Genomic DNA, 10,451 nt, shown 5'->3' on the forward strand with positions numbered 1-10,451 from the left:
ACACTGTATGTGCTCTGGGGATGCAGAAACATCTTCAGTATTCGGAGCTGGCAACCTGACATTTTACCCGAGACACTTTTAGTGACTTTTCAGTTTTGAACCTTCCTTGTGGATAGGGTTAGAGATATAGGGAGTGAATGCTACAGAGGTCTCAGCTTAGTATCCCTTTCACTTTGAGCCAGTAACCACACTCTCATTCCTGAGTTCTGTTTTTCCCCAGATGCTTAATCAATCCATCTATATTGGTGGCTATGAAACATGGTCTTTGATTGCTTGTGTTAGAAAGGGAAGAGAGCCACCCAGCATACTTTACAGTCCGCAAATACCCTCCGTATTAGGAAGTATCAGCTGACAGCAAGTCTCAGAACACGCGTACCCTTTCCTTCTCCCCTTTTTTAGTGGCCCTGAGTACAGAAAAAGCAATATTTTTATTCCCCTCAAATTAAGCATATTCAGTGTACGTGTAAAAATTAAAGAAAGAGAAGCCCGTCTCTCCTTCTGCCCAGAGCCAGCACTCTCTCCTGCTTCTAAGAAAACCAAAGCACTAAACAAAAAGCAGCCTTGCCTTGAGAGGTCCAAATTAGCCGTGGTTTGAATTGACTTGACTGCAACATAGTTTACACACTGCTTAGTGCCACACATTTGTTTCTGAGCACAGAGAGGTTTTTTTCTCTGCCATTGACCTCAGGCGCGTGGAGGTACACTGCCTGGTTTGCACAGATCACCACCATGCACTTGGTCGACTTTTACACACACCCCAGTTCATACACCGATGCACAATTCTAGCTGGCAGCTGGTGGTTTGTGGCTTAAGGAAGCCATGAGCTCTTGAACTATAAAGGGTGGGTTCATTTGGATTTTTTTTTCCCAACACGAAAGGGTAGCTTTGACATTGAACCAAGCTGGTTCAGTCTCCTGATTCCCAGGCAGTTAGCACCATGCCACTAATTTTGCTAGAGCGAGCGCCAGTCCATACCTGGCAGGAACCTCCTCTCCTGTATTCAGATGAACAGACAAGCAAGACGGATAAGTCAGAGGGATGGCGGAGCCCCCTTCGTGGCTGGAGAAATGGTCTTTTTAGTTCTCATTATGACGCACTTAGCTGAAGCAGAAACACAAGGCTCAGAGGAAAGGACAAGGCAATGGTAGCAGGAGGGCCATGCTTAGCTTTAAATATTTTATTTTCCTCTGGTTCCCCTTCCACATATTTCAGTGCTGCGATCTTCAAACTGCCATTTCATCTTATGCAGCGAGGCACCCAGGGCAGTAGCTAGTCCGTCTGACTGCAGCAAAGCAACAAAATGAGTAAGTTGATTCAGTGTGGTTTAAAGAATTCTTGTGGACGGGTGGGTGGAGGATAGATCAGGGTAATAGCAGATAACTTATCAGCCATGTTTCTCCCAACCACTCCCTGCTTTTCTGTCAAGTATAAATATATCTCCAAGAAGGTTAATCACAGAATCGCAAGAGAGTCAGGCGGTCCTAGAGCCCTGATGTCAGGCAGAGCAGATACTACCAGCATCCCATTGTAGATTAAGCAATCACAGTACATGGAGCCATCTCTCCTATTAACTAATCCATTTCTTTGTGATAAATTGCAGCTTACACAAAGAAAAGAAAAAAAAATTTAAAAACCTTCTGCATATTCTCCAGCTGCAAGATAACTCTCTTTCCCCACTGCCCACCAAGCCATGCTGAGAAGTAGAGTACAGGCAGAGTAGAGTTGTGGCCTTCCTAAAGGCCAAGCAGAGTAAACCTCTAGGGACCAGCTCTCAGTCTGGACTATCTCACAGGCAGATTTTGCGCATCCTAAGGAGCAAAAGACAGGAGCGGGGAATGAAGCCCATTGCAGAGACAAGCAGTGCTGTCTGTACAGCACTCCCATCCTCTGCCAGCTTGGGGGAATGAGAAAACAGCACTGGGAATCAAATCCAGCCCTCCCACATGGTACTGCAGAGATACCAATTCCCGGTGCCAGCCCAGGCAACGCAAGTCCAGCGTGGGAATCCAAGCGCAGCTCCATGCGCTAGCACAGAATGGCTCCAGCACCGGAGCCGGGGTCCACCTGTCCTCTTCCAAACCAAGCACAAGGAACAGCCCCAGCTGAGCTCCAACAGCAGATGAAATGCAGAAATTAATGCCGCCACCTTTTCCCCCTGTAGGCGAGGGTTTGGGGATGGGGTGTTGGTTCATAGGTTGATAGGGGTTTTATACAGGAGCAGTTGGTAATCCAAAATGCGAATAAAACAAATCAAAGACTAAATGATTAGATGGGAATAGAAGGTTGGGATTTTTGCCCCTGCTCTGTATTTTCCATCTCCTCATGATCTCTTCATGCTCTTGCGTGCACAGTACAATGTAAAACTCAGCCATCAATGCATGTATCCTGAGAACCCTGCCCAGCCCAGGATGGCTGGGGGCTGCTCCTGACACCTCCCTTTGCCCAGCTATGGTCTCACTGACAAAGGGATCACAAGAGGCACCAGGACTGACGCAGGCTGAGACAAGCTGGTGTCGCAGGTGTGTGTCACCAGGCCAGAGCCCAGAGTCCTCGGGAAGAGGTGTAGCGGGTTTGACCATGCTTCTTTCCGTTTCCCTGATGAGATCTGCCTCTGCATGCCAAAGGCAGAGCCAAGGGGAAGCTGCAGTGGGTCTCGTCACCCCCAGGCTGTTTCCCCACTCCACCCTTGACCTGCTCCATCCTGTCCCAACCCTCCGAGACCTCCCACCCAGGACTGGGAGACAAGCTGGTGTGGTGGGGGACCAGAGAAAACCAGGATATGCGGAGGCGACATGAGCTGCTGCTTTGGAGCAGCGTGGGTGAGCGCTTGAAAATCGCCTATACCCACACCTCCCCTCTTATGGAGCACCCTGCACCCATGTGTGCGCTGCCGGTCTCCCCAGAGCTGCAGCTGGGGCACACCAGGTCACCCCACACACAAGGGCTTGGGCAGTGGGGCAGCACTGAGGGCCCCATGAGCTGGGTGTGCTGCATACCCAGCCTTCCCTGCCTGCCCAAGGGGCAGCTCAGGGGGGACCAGCTGCCCCCCACTGCACTGCTTGTAAGGCCTGAGGTGGCTGTGCTTGATGGTGGGGGGCAATATTAGAGGGCACCTCCTTTTTTTGCCCATGCTGGAAATGGCAGGGAAGGCGAGGCAAAGTCCCAGGTAAAGGTAGCAGCAAGAGAAACTGGGAGGTAAAGGTGGGATGAGGATGTGGGCCCGTGCTCCCTGACCCCACGGCTGAGCATCAAAGCTGAAAGACCCCTCCCCAACTCCCATCCACCCTGCTCTACCTCTGCCCAAACCTGGCCCAGGTGACGGCTGGGAAGGGCCACGGCAGGGATGCGGCACCCGCTTGGGCCCAGTGCCCTGCAGGCAGGGCTGGAGGCTGTGACGGGCACCGGGTGGGCAGCGCTGGGCACTGCTCTCCAGGGGAGCACGCAGCCCAGCCCGGACACCCGAGGCAACTTCTCCCCCTTCCCTCCGATCTCCCTGCAAAATCCGGGGCGGGGGGCAGAGGGGCAGGGGCTGAGCCGGGCTCACCCAGCATCTGCCCTCCTCTCTCCTTGCCCTGCTCCTTGAGGGGTGGGTATGCATCCTACCCGGACCCTGCTGGCATCCCCCCGGGGGCTTGTGCTTTCAGGGGCTCTCACCGGAAAATGAGACCCGAGGGAGGGGGCTACAACCCCCCACCCCGGGCGGTGCTGGGGTCCCGGGTGGATCCGGCAGCAGCTGGGACCAGCAGGGCCTAAGAAATTCCTCCAGAAAACGGGAGAAACGCTCCCACACGCCCTCTTCTCCGCACAGGTAAACTTTCTACTCCCACTTGCGGAGGGAGCGGGAGGGACGGAGCGCGCTGGAAGGGAGGATCCAGGCGCGGATAAACCCTGGGAAGCCTTAGATATTTATAGAAGCACAGCCAGAATATGGCAGGAAAGGTGGCTCTCAACCCCTCGACGGGGAACCGCTCCTGGTTTTTAACAATAGCCCGTCAAACCCCCCCTCAGAAATGTGGGAAGGAGCCACTGAAAGGACCAAGGCGAGGGAGGGGGTGGGAGAGGCGCGCCCCCGCCGCAGGATGCTCCGGCTGCCTCAAGGGCCGGGGGCCGCCGCCACCGCCCCGGCCCCCCGGCTCGCCCGCCGGCAGGGCTGGGGGGCCGGCCCCCTCCACCCTCCTCCTCCTCCAGCTGTGGGGTGAGCCCGCTGCTATGTATCGCCTCCCCCCGCCCACTGCCAGGCCTCCGGTCTGCTGTAGGGAGGAGAGGCAGGCGGAGGCGGGCCGGGGGGAGCCCAGGCGGGGGCTGACGGTGAGGGTAAGGGTGGTGGGGGTCCGCCCCGGGCGCGGGGGGGGTTGCAGCAGCTCGCCCATGCCCCTCTCTCGGCGTGGGGGAGCGCAGCCCCACGCGTGCCGGCGCGGCGGGCACGGGCTGAGGCTTAAAATAACCCCGACGCGTTCAACACCTTGTGCCCGGCGCTCCCGGCGGGGCGCGGCGGCCGCGGGCTCCCGCACCCCCGGCGCTCCGCTCCCTTTGTCTTGCCACCATCTTACGGAAAGACTCACATGTCACGTTACGGTCCGGATGCACCGGTGTCTCTCGCGTATCTACAGCCGAGCGGCACGATAGCCATTTTACATCCCTCCCGAGTGGGCTGGGGAAGGGGCTGCCTGCGTGGGGACGCGGGGTGCAAGGCGCGGGGGGGGGGGGGGGGGGGGGGGGCGGTGGCGAGGGACGACGATGCCCGCTGACAGCACCGGGGGGACGGGGATGAATTAAAACCCGTGAAGTTGCCTGAATAGAGCGCCTCGTAGGTTCAGGTTAAGTCTCTTGACGTGCTTGGACTTAAAATAGCCCTTCACCTCCACGCAAGCAGGCGCACTCGCCCCGGCGCTGGGCGGGCTCCTGCCGCGGTGCCAGGGGCGGCCCCGGCCCCCCCGGCCCCCCCGGGCCCCCGGCCCCGGCCCCCGCGTTAGGCCGCTCACGATCGGGAGGCCGACGTGGGCTTTAAGTAATGCACCACCCTCCTCGGCAACAAGCAGGTTTCTACGTACTGTTATCCCTAATGAGCTCTATTTTCACATCAAAGCGTGACAAGGAGCCGCTGGACCAGTGAAAAGAAAGAGGCAATTTGCGGGTGGATGGATGGATGAATGGATGGATGGAATTATATTCGTTTTCACCCCTTTCCAAAGCCGTGTTCCTCCTCCCGTGTCTACCCCGACCCCACCTGCCTACCCCCAAAAAAAAAAAATCACAAGGGACTTTCCCCCGATTTACGACGCGGTATGTAACTCAAAGCATCCCTCTCGCCTTCTCGTCATGTCCTATTTGATGAGCCAAAAGGGAATCAACATGTCTGGTGAATGTTTCCTCCTTTCTTTTTTTTTTTTTTTTTTTTTTTTTGCTGTATCTGCTTCTAAGAGCAGCATCCCTAAACGTTTTGTTCTACCGTGAGTGGTCTTCCCTGGGCAAACCCGAGTACCAAAATGAGCTACCAGCAAAACCACAGAAACAGGAATTTCCCTACCTTGGTTTGTAGAAGCAGAACCTCTAGACGGACAGATCAAGGGAGAGAGCATGTTGGGAATGTCCAGTCTCCTCTTCTTGCTTGCATATCCACATAAGAATAATAAGGGACGGGGGGCAAACGTGGGGGAATGAGTTTAAAAAAAATCCTATTTGGCTGTAAAAAAAATAAAGGATTCTTTGTGGCAATCTTGCGTCTTGAAGCGGTGCAAATTCAAAAGCCGGAGAGAATCACTTCAGAGGATTTTCAGCGCAAGTGGTGAGGATCGTCAAATGCAGGTTCCAGAGTAAGCATTCCTTTTGCCTTTTTAATGATTATTCTTATAATTATTCTTTTTTTTTTTTTTTTTTTCCTGGAGCCCTAGTGGAGGAGGCTGTGTTTAAAGCAACTGGAGGTCGGTGCCGTTCTTCTGTGAAGCATGATTATCCTCAAAGCGTCCCCTTCCTGAAGGGAAAAATAAGCATCAATTTTGTATTAGAGGGGTCTGAAGGGGATAAAAACCGCTCCCCAACAAAGACATTAATATATTGAGAAGAAAGGGAGGCAAAACGCATTTCCCAACAGTGCACACAAGCGGAATAAAAATAATAATAATAATAATAATTTTAAAAAAAGCCAGCTGGCACGAGTCTATAAATAATTCAGATAGGGGCTGACTACACCATTCCCGGGATAGGCATGCACACGAGACGGGGACGCGGGCGCGATGTGAATCGCGGAGCGAAAGCGAGCCCCCCCCCGCGGCCCCCTCCCCACGCACGCACAGCATCTCGCCCACCCCCGGGCCCAGCCCCCGGAGGGCCGGCGCGGGCCGTGCCCACCCCTCTGCAGTGCTGCCGGCACCGCTGCCCGCCGCGCGCGCCTCAGCGGGCAGCGTGGGGCGCGCTCCGCGCAGCCGGCCGCACACGCACACCGCACACACGCGTGCACACACACGCACTGCCACGGGGGGGGTGCTTCACCTGCGACGTGGCCGGTGTGCACTACGCCCCCCCACCCCCCATCGTCCCCGGCTCCCTGATTTGGGTTGTGGGGTTTGGGGTTTTTTTTTCCCCTAGGGGTGGGTTGATGGCTGGGGGTCTCCCCCCCCCCCCCACCTCCAGCACAGGCGGACAAGGTTTGCAGCTATGCAGGCATCTATTTAATGAACTGGCAGGTATTTTTTTTTTTTTTCCTTTCCCCTCCCATCTCGCACGGAAAACAATTCACACTTACAGCTGTCATAAAATACAGACCCACATACATACCAGCAAATCCTGCTTCAAGCACTCGGGCTGCTCTGAGCAGCTACTGCCCCCCTCTCTCCCTGCAAGGCTGATCCACCTCAGACATGCTCAACTTCTTCAGTCTCTTCTCTGATACTGCCAGGGTAGGAGATATGGGGCGGGGAGGGGGAAGTGTTCAGAGCATCACCCTAAAAATACATTTAAAAAAAAATCCTCTGCAATATAAAAGCTCCGAGAATGCTTCCCGGAGGTGGAGAAAGCACGGGAAGGTGAACTAATAAAGCAGCTTAATGATTAATAATAATAAAATATATCCGCGGAAAATGGTGGGGAGGGGGCAAAATCAAGGCTGGGGCGGGGGGGGGGGGGGGGCGGGGACTGTGCGAGCGAGCAGTGGGGAAAATGGGGGGAGAGGAGGAGGAGGGGGAGAGACCGTGCAGGGAACGGGGGATCAACCCCTCCCCGCCGCCGGCGGGGGCAGGTCTCGGCCTCCGACGCCCCACGGGGGCGAAGGGGGAGCCCGGGGCCGGGCCGTGCCGTGCCGGGCCGTGCCGGGCCGGGCCGTGCCGGGCCGGACCGGGGCCGGGCCCCAGCCGCAGCCGCCGGGGCCAGCGCCGCGCAGCACCGCGGGGAGCGCCCGGGGCTCCGTGGGTCCGGCCCTCCCGGGACCGCGACCCGCCTGGTTGGAAGCCACCGAGAGAAGGAATTCTTTAAAAAAAATATTAACAATAACCATAAAATAGTAATAATAAGAAGAACGGCACAGGCACCCAGCCAGCAGGCAGGCAGCGGAATTGGATCCGAACGAAAAGAAAGGAGCGAGAGCGGAGATAACGCTAATATCCAAATTGGATACTCCACAATTAAGCCCGGTGCTTTAATTGCTATTCTCAGAGGCCCCTGGAAGCTAAGCAACGTGAAATCAGTCTGAACAGAAAGCAACGTGCGTTTGCACACTCCTCCCTGCCCACACTGCCCTGCCTGCGGGTGTCTGCGCCCTTGCTACCCAGGGTGCTCTCAGCCTCGCCCCTGCAGCGCGATCAGCTCCGTGGTCACGGATCCGTCCCTGTCCCATCCCATGGCTGGGTTTAGCTCTGGGTGGCCTGAGCAGAGCAGAGTGTGCCCACCTGCCCTCCACAGCGCTGCAAAGCGGCCCTGGGGAAGCCTGCCCCAAACCAGGGCAAGCCAGAGAGGATAACGAGGCAGAGCCCCTCCAAGTGGACATGCCAAGCGCACCCTTCAGGACATGTAGTCACTCTAGGGTCGCAAACGCCCACCCTGCTGCTGGCTGGGTCTTGGTACGAGATTTGGAAGGGCTCAGCCAGGCCTTGGTGACCCCCAGCTACACTTGTCCTGCAGGAAATCAGACCCCAGGCTCAACACCACGTGACCTGCTTCAGCGCTGATGCGGGCTGCGCTGTCCAGCCTTTGCATCCCTCTCACCAAAAGCACCCTCCAAGGAAAACACAGTAGCCCCTACCTACCTAGGCATGGTCTGTGTCGAGCAGTGGTGAGGAAAGTACCCCCCCAAAAGACAGGCAAGGAGGACTGGGTCCCACATGCAGAAGAACTGTGCTCCAGTAAGCAGCCAGGCACTTTCCAACTCGGTGCTGGCCCTTTGTTTCAGGTATGTATCTGCAGGGCAAAACATGGATAAGGCAAATGTCCACACTAGCATGGCCGAGGTTCCTGAGGCAGAAAAGCCTCCTGAAAGCACCACAGCAGGCTCAGTCCCTGGGTCCTGCAAGTTTGTACCTCAGAGTCCATCCACGTGGTTCAAACAGGGTTTGCTGGTCTGTAGGGGAGGTTATGGATGGCCACGTGGCTGTAGCATCGTGTGCATGTATCAGCATGCCATCTGGAGCTTGAATGAGTTGCTGTGTCCATGTACACTGGGTGTACAGTGGTATTTTTCTTGTAGCTGCAGTGACCACAAGCCATACCAATCTGTGCTTGAGCTCCTTGCCAAAAGCAGACACCAAGATTTTAATTTCGACAGCCAGGATCTTCCTGAGGGTGATGGTAAGGTCTGTTCTGTTAGAAAGATTTTCCTAACATTTTTAGGCATGCTTAAAAAAAGTGACTATGATCTTTTTCATTCTAATTTCAGTAAAAATGGAAGACATATTAGCCAAAGCCTGAAGTAATCTGAAATTATCTCAGAACAGTTGGAGGAAAGAAATGTAGAGTGATACTTACATACAGAAGTTGCTAATAGCTGAAGAGATTAGTCATTTGACTTTCCCATATCTTTCACTGATAATAGTGATACAAGAATAGCAGATAGGATTTGGCCAAGGGATGTTTTTGTTTTCTGTACGGCAAGAAGGGATAAACTAGGACTGTGCAGGTCCTCCCGCATTCTTCTGGATGAAACAAGTGGAGAAGCAGCTTGACAAAAAAGAGAAGGAATGGTTTTCATCCAGCATATTACTTAGAAACACAATATAGAGGGTTAAGAAGTATCTTAGGAAGAATTTCTGAAAAGGGGCCTATCAATCAGAAAAGAACAGCTGCAATTATTTTAAGCAAGTTAGCAATATTTAAGATTATCTTTCTCTGTGACCTTAAGTTGAAGGAACCAATCAACCACAAGTTTTCTTTCTAAAACTACACAACTTCACGGTTATCTGGCACATGGCAGCCTGTGTTATTGCTCACTTTTAAGGTTAAGGCTAGTTGCCTTTCTACTTAATAGATGTATATGTACTCTTATATAAACATTATACATATGTACATGTATAATTCTCTCTTAAATAAATCATAATGGCCAAGTTCCCTATAGTGATTAAGAGCCTGAGTGTCCGATTTGATACATCTTTCAGAGAAAGGGGGTCCATTCCCCCAACCAAAGAAAGCGGGCTCACTTACAAGTTTGAAATTGGGCACACAAAAATGCCAGTTGCTTCAGAATTATCTTATTCTCAAGATTCTGCACAACATCTAACTCCCAAATTGCTTTTACATTAAGATGTAATATTTATTGTAAATAATGGGTGTGGAGGTAGGCTCCAAATAAAAATTGTTACAAAATCTCCAGCAGCATAGTACTATGACAGAGTTTACTCTCACTAGCTGAGGTTGGCTTTTATTTTTTTCTCCAATCAACGAAGATGAATGAACTGCATAAAATGAAACAAATAGCATCACTGACAGGAAATTGGTTTTTCAAACATCTCTTCAATTCAAAAACACTTAAATGTTATTTGTAAGACAAATCGAGGGATTTATTTTAAATGTGTCCATGCTTACTATAAATTAAGGGCCATATTATTCTTGTCCTGCCTAAGATAAAAGAATGTGGATGAAAGTTCTTATATCAAAAGCAACCAGGGCTGGATGTGGCAGTGACAGTGTTGGGAAGGATGCGGAGCAGCAGAACCATTCTGCCACCACAGAACAGCATCTGCCAGCACTGACAGGGGCCGGAGGCCCTACAATATCTTTAACCCTTAGTAAATAACCTGCTGACTTCATAGAATCAAAGCCCACTTCCAGTGCAGTATGGCCCTAGATAAATGGGGTCTGCAGCAAAGGGAAAAGACTGGCAATTCATGGGTCACCTGCACAAACATAGATGCAGTTGCATCAGTGTAAGAAAAGCCATATGTATGAAGAGCAATTCCTTATAATCAATGAAGTGGATCAATTGCTCTGGATAATTCACACCATAAGAAGGTTTTTCATAATAGCATTCC

At 52.9% G+C, this 10,451-nt stretch overlaps 1 protein-coding gene across 2 annotated transcripts in view; it reads right to left on the reverse strand.

The window, feature by feature from the left end:
* The window catches only part of GRIN2B (glutamate ionotropic receptor NMDA type subunit 2B), a 206,877-nt gene extending 199,976 nt beyond the window's left edge, over positions 1-6,901 (reverse strand). The window contains exons 1-2 of one of the 2 annotated variants that reach the window (XM_087767094.1): positions 6,775-6,901; positions 5,528-5,971 (exon numbers count right to left, since the gene is read on the reverse strand). The gene's annotated coding sequence lies outside the window, so the exon portion shown is untranslated. Of the gene's footprint in view, positions 1-5,527; positions 6,230-6,774 lie in introns of those variants that run through there. The other variant, XM_087767095.1, reaches the window with a different exon arrangement.
* Between the last annotated feature and the right edge of the window lie 3,550 nt (positions 6,902-10,451).

Source organism: Nipponia nippon, unplaced genomic scaffold, assembly GCF_047370975.1.
Source record: "Nipponia nippon isolate SJK-2023a ecotype South Korea unplaced genomic scaffold, ASM4737097v1 scaffold_3, whole genome shotgun sequence".
Lineage (NCBI taxonomy): Eukaryota > Metazoa > Chordata > Aves > Pelecaniformes > Threskiornithidae > Nipponia > Nipponia nippon.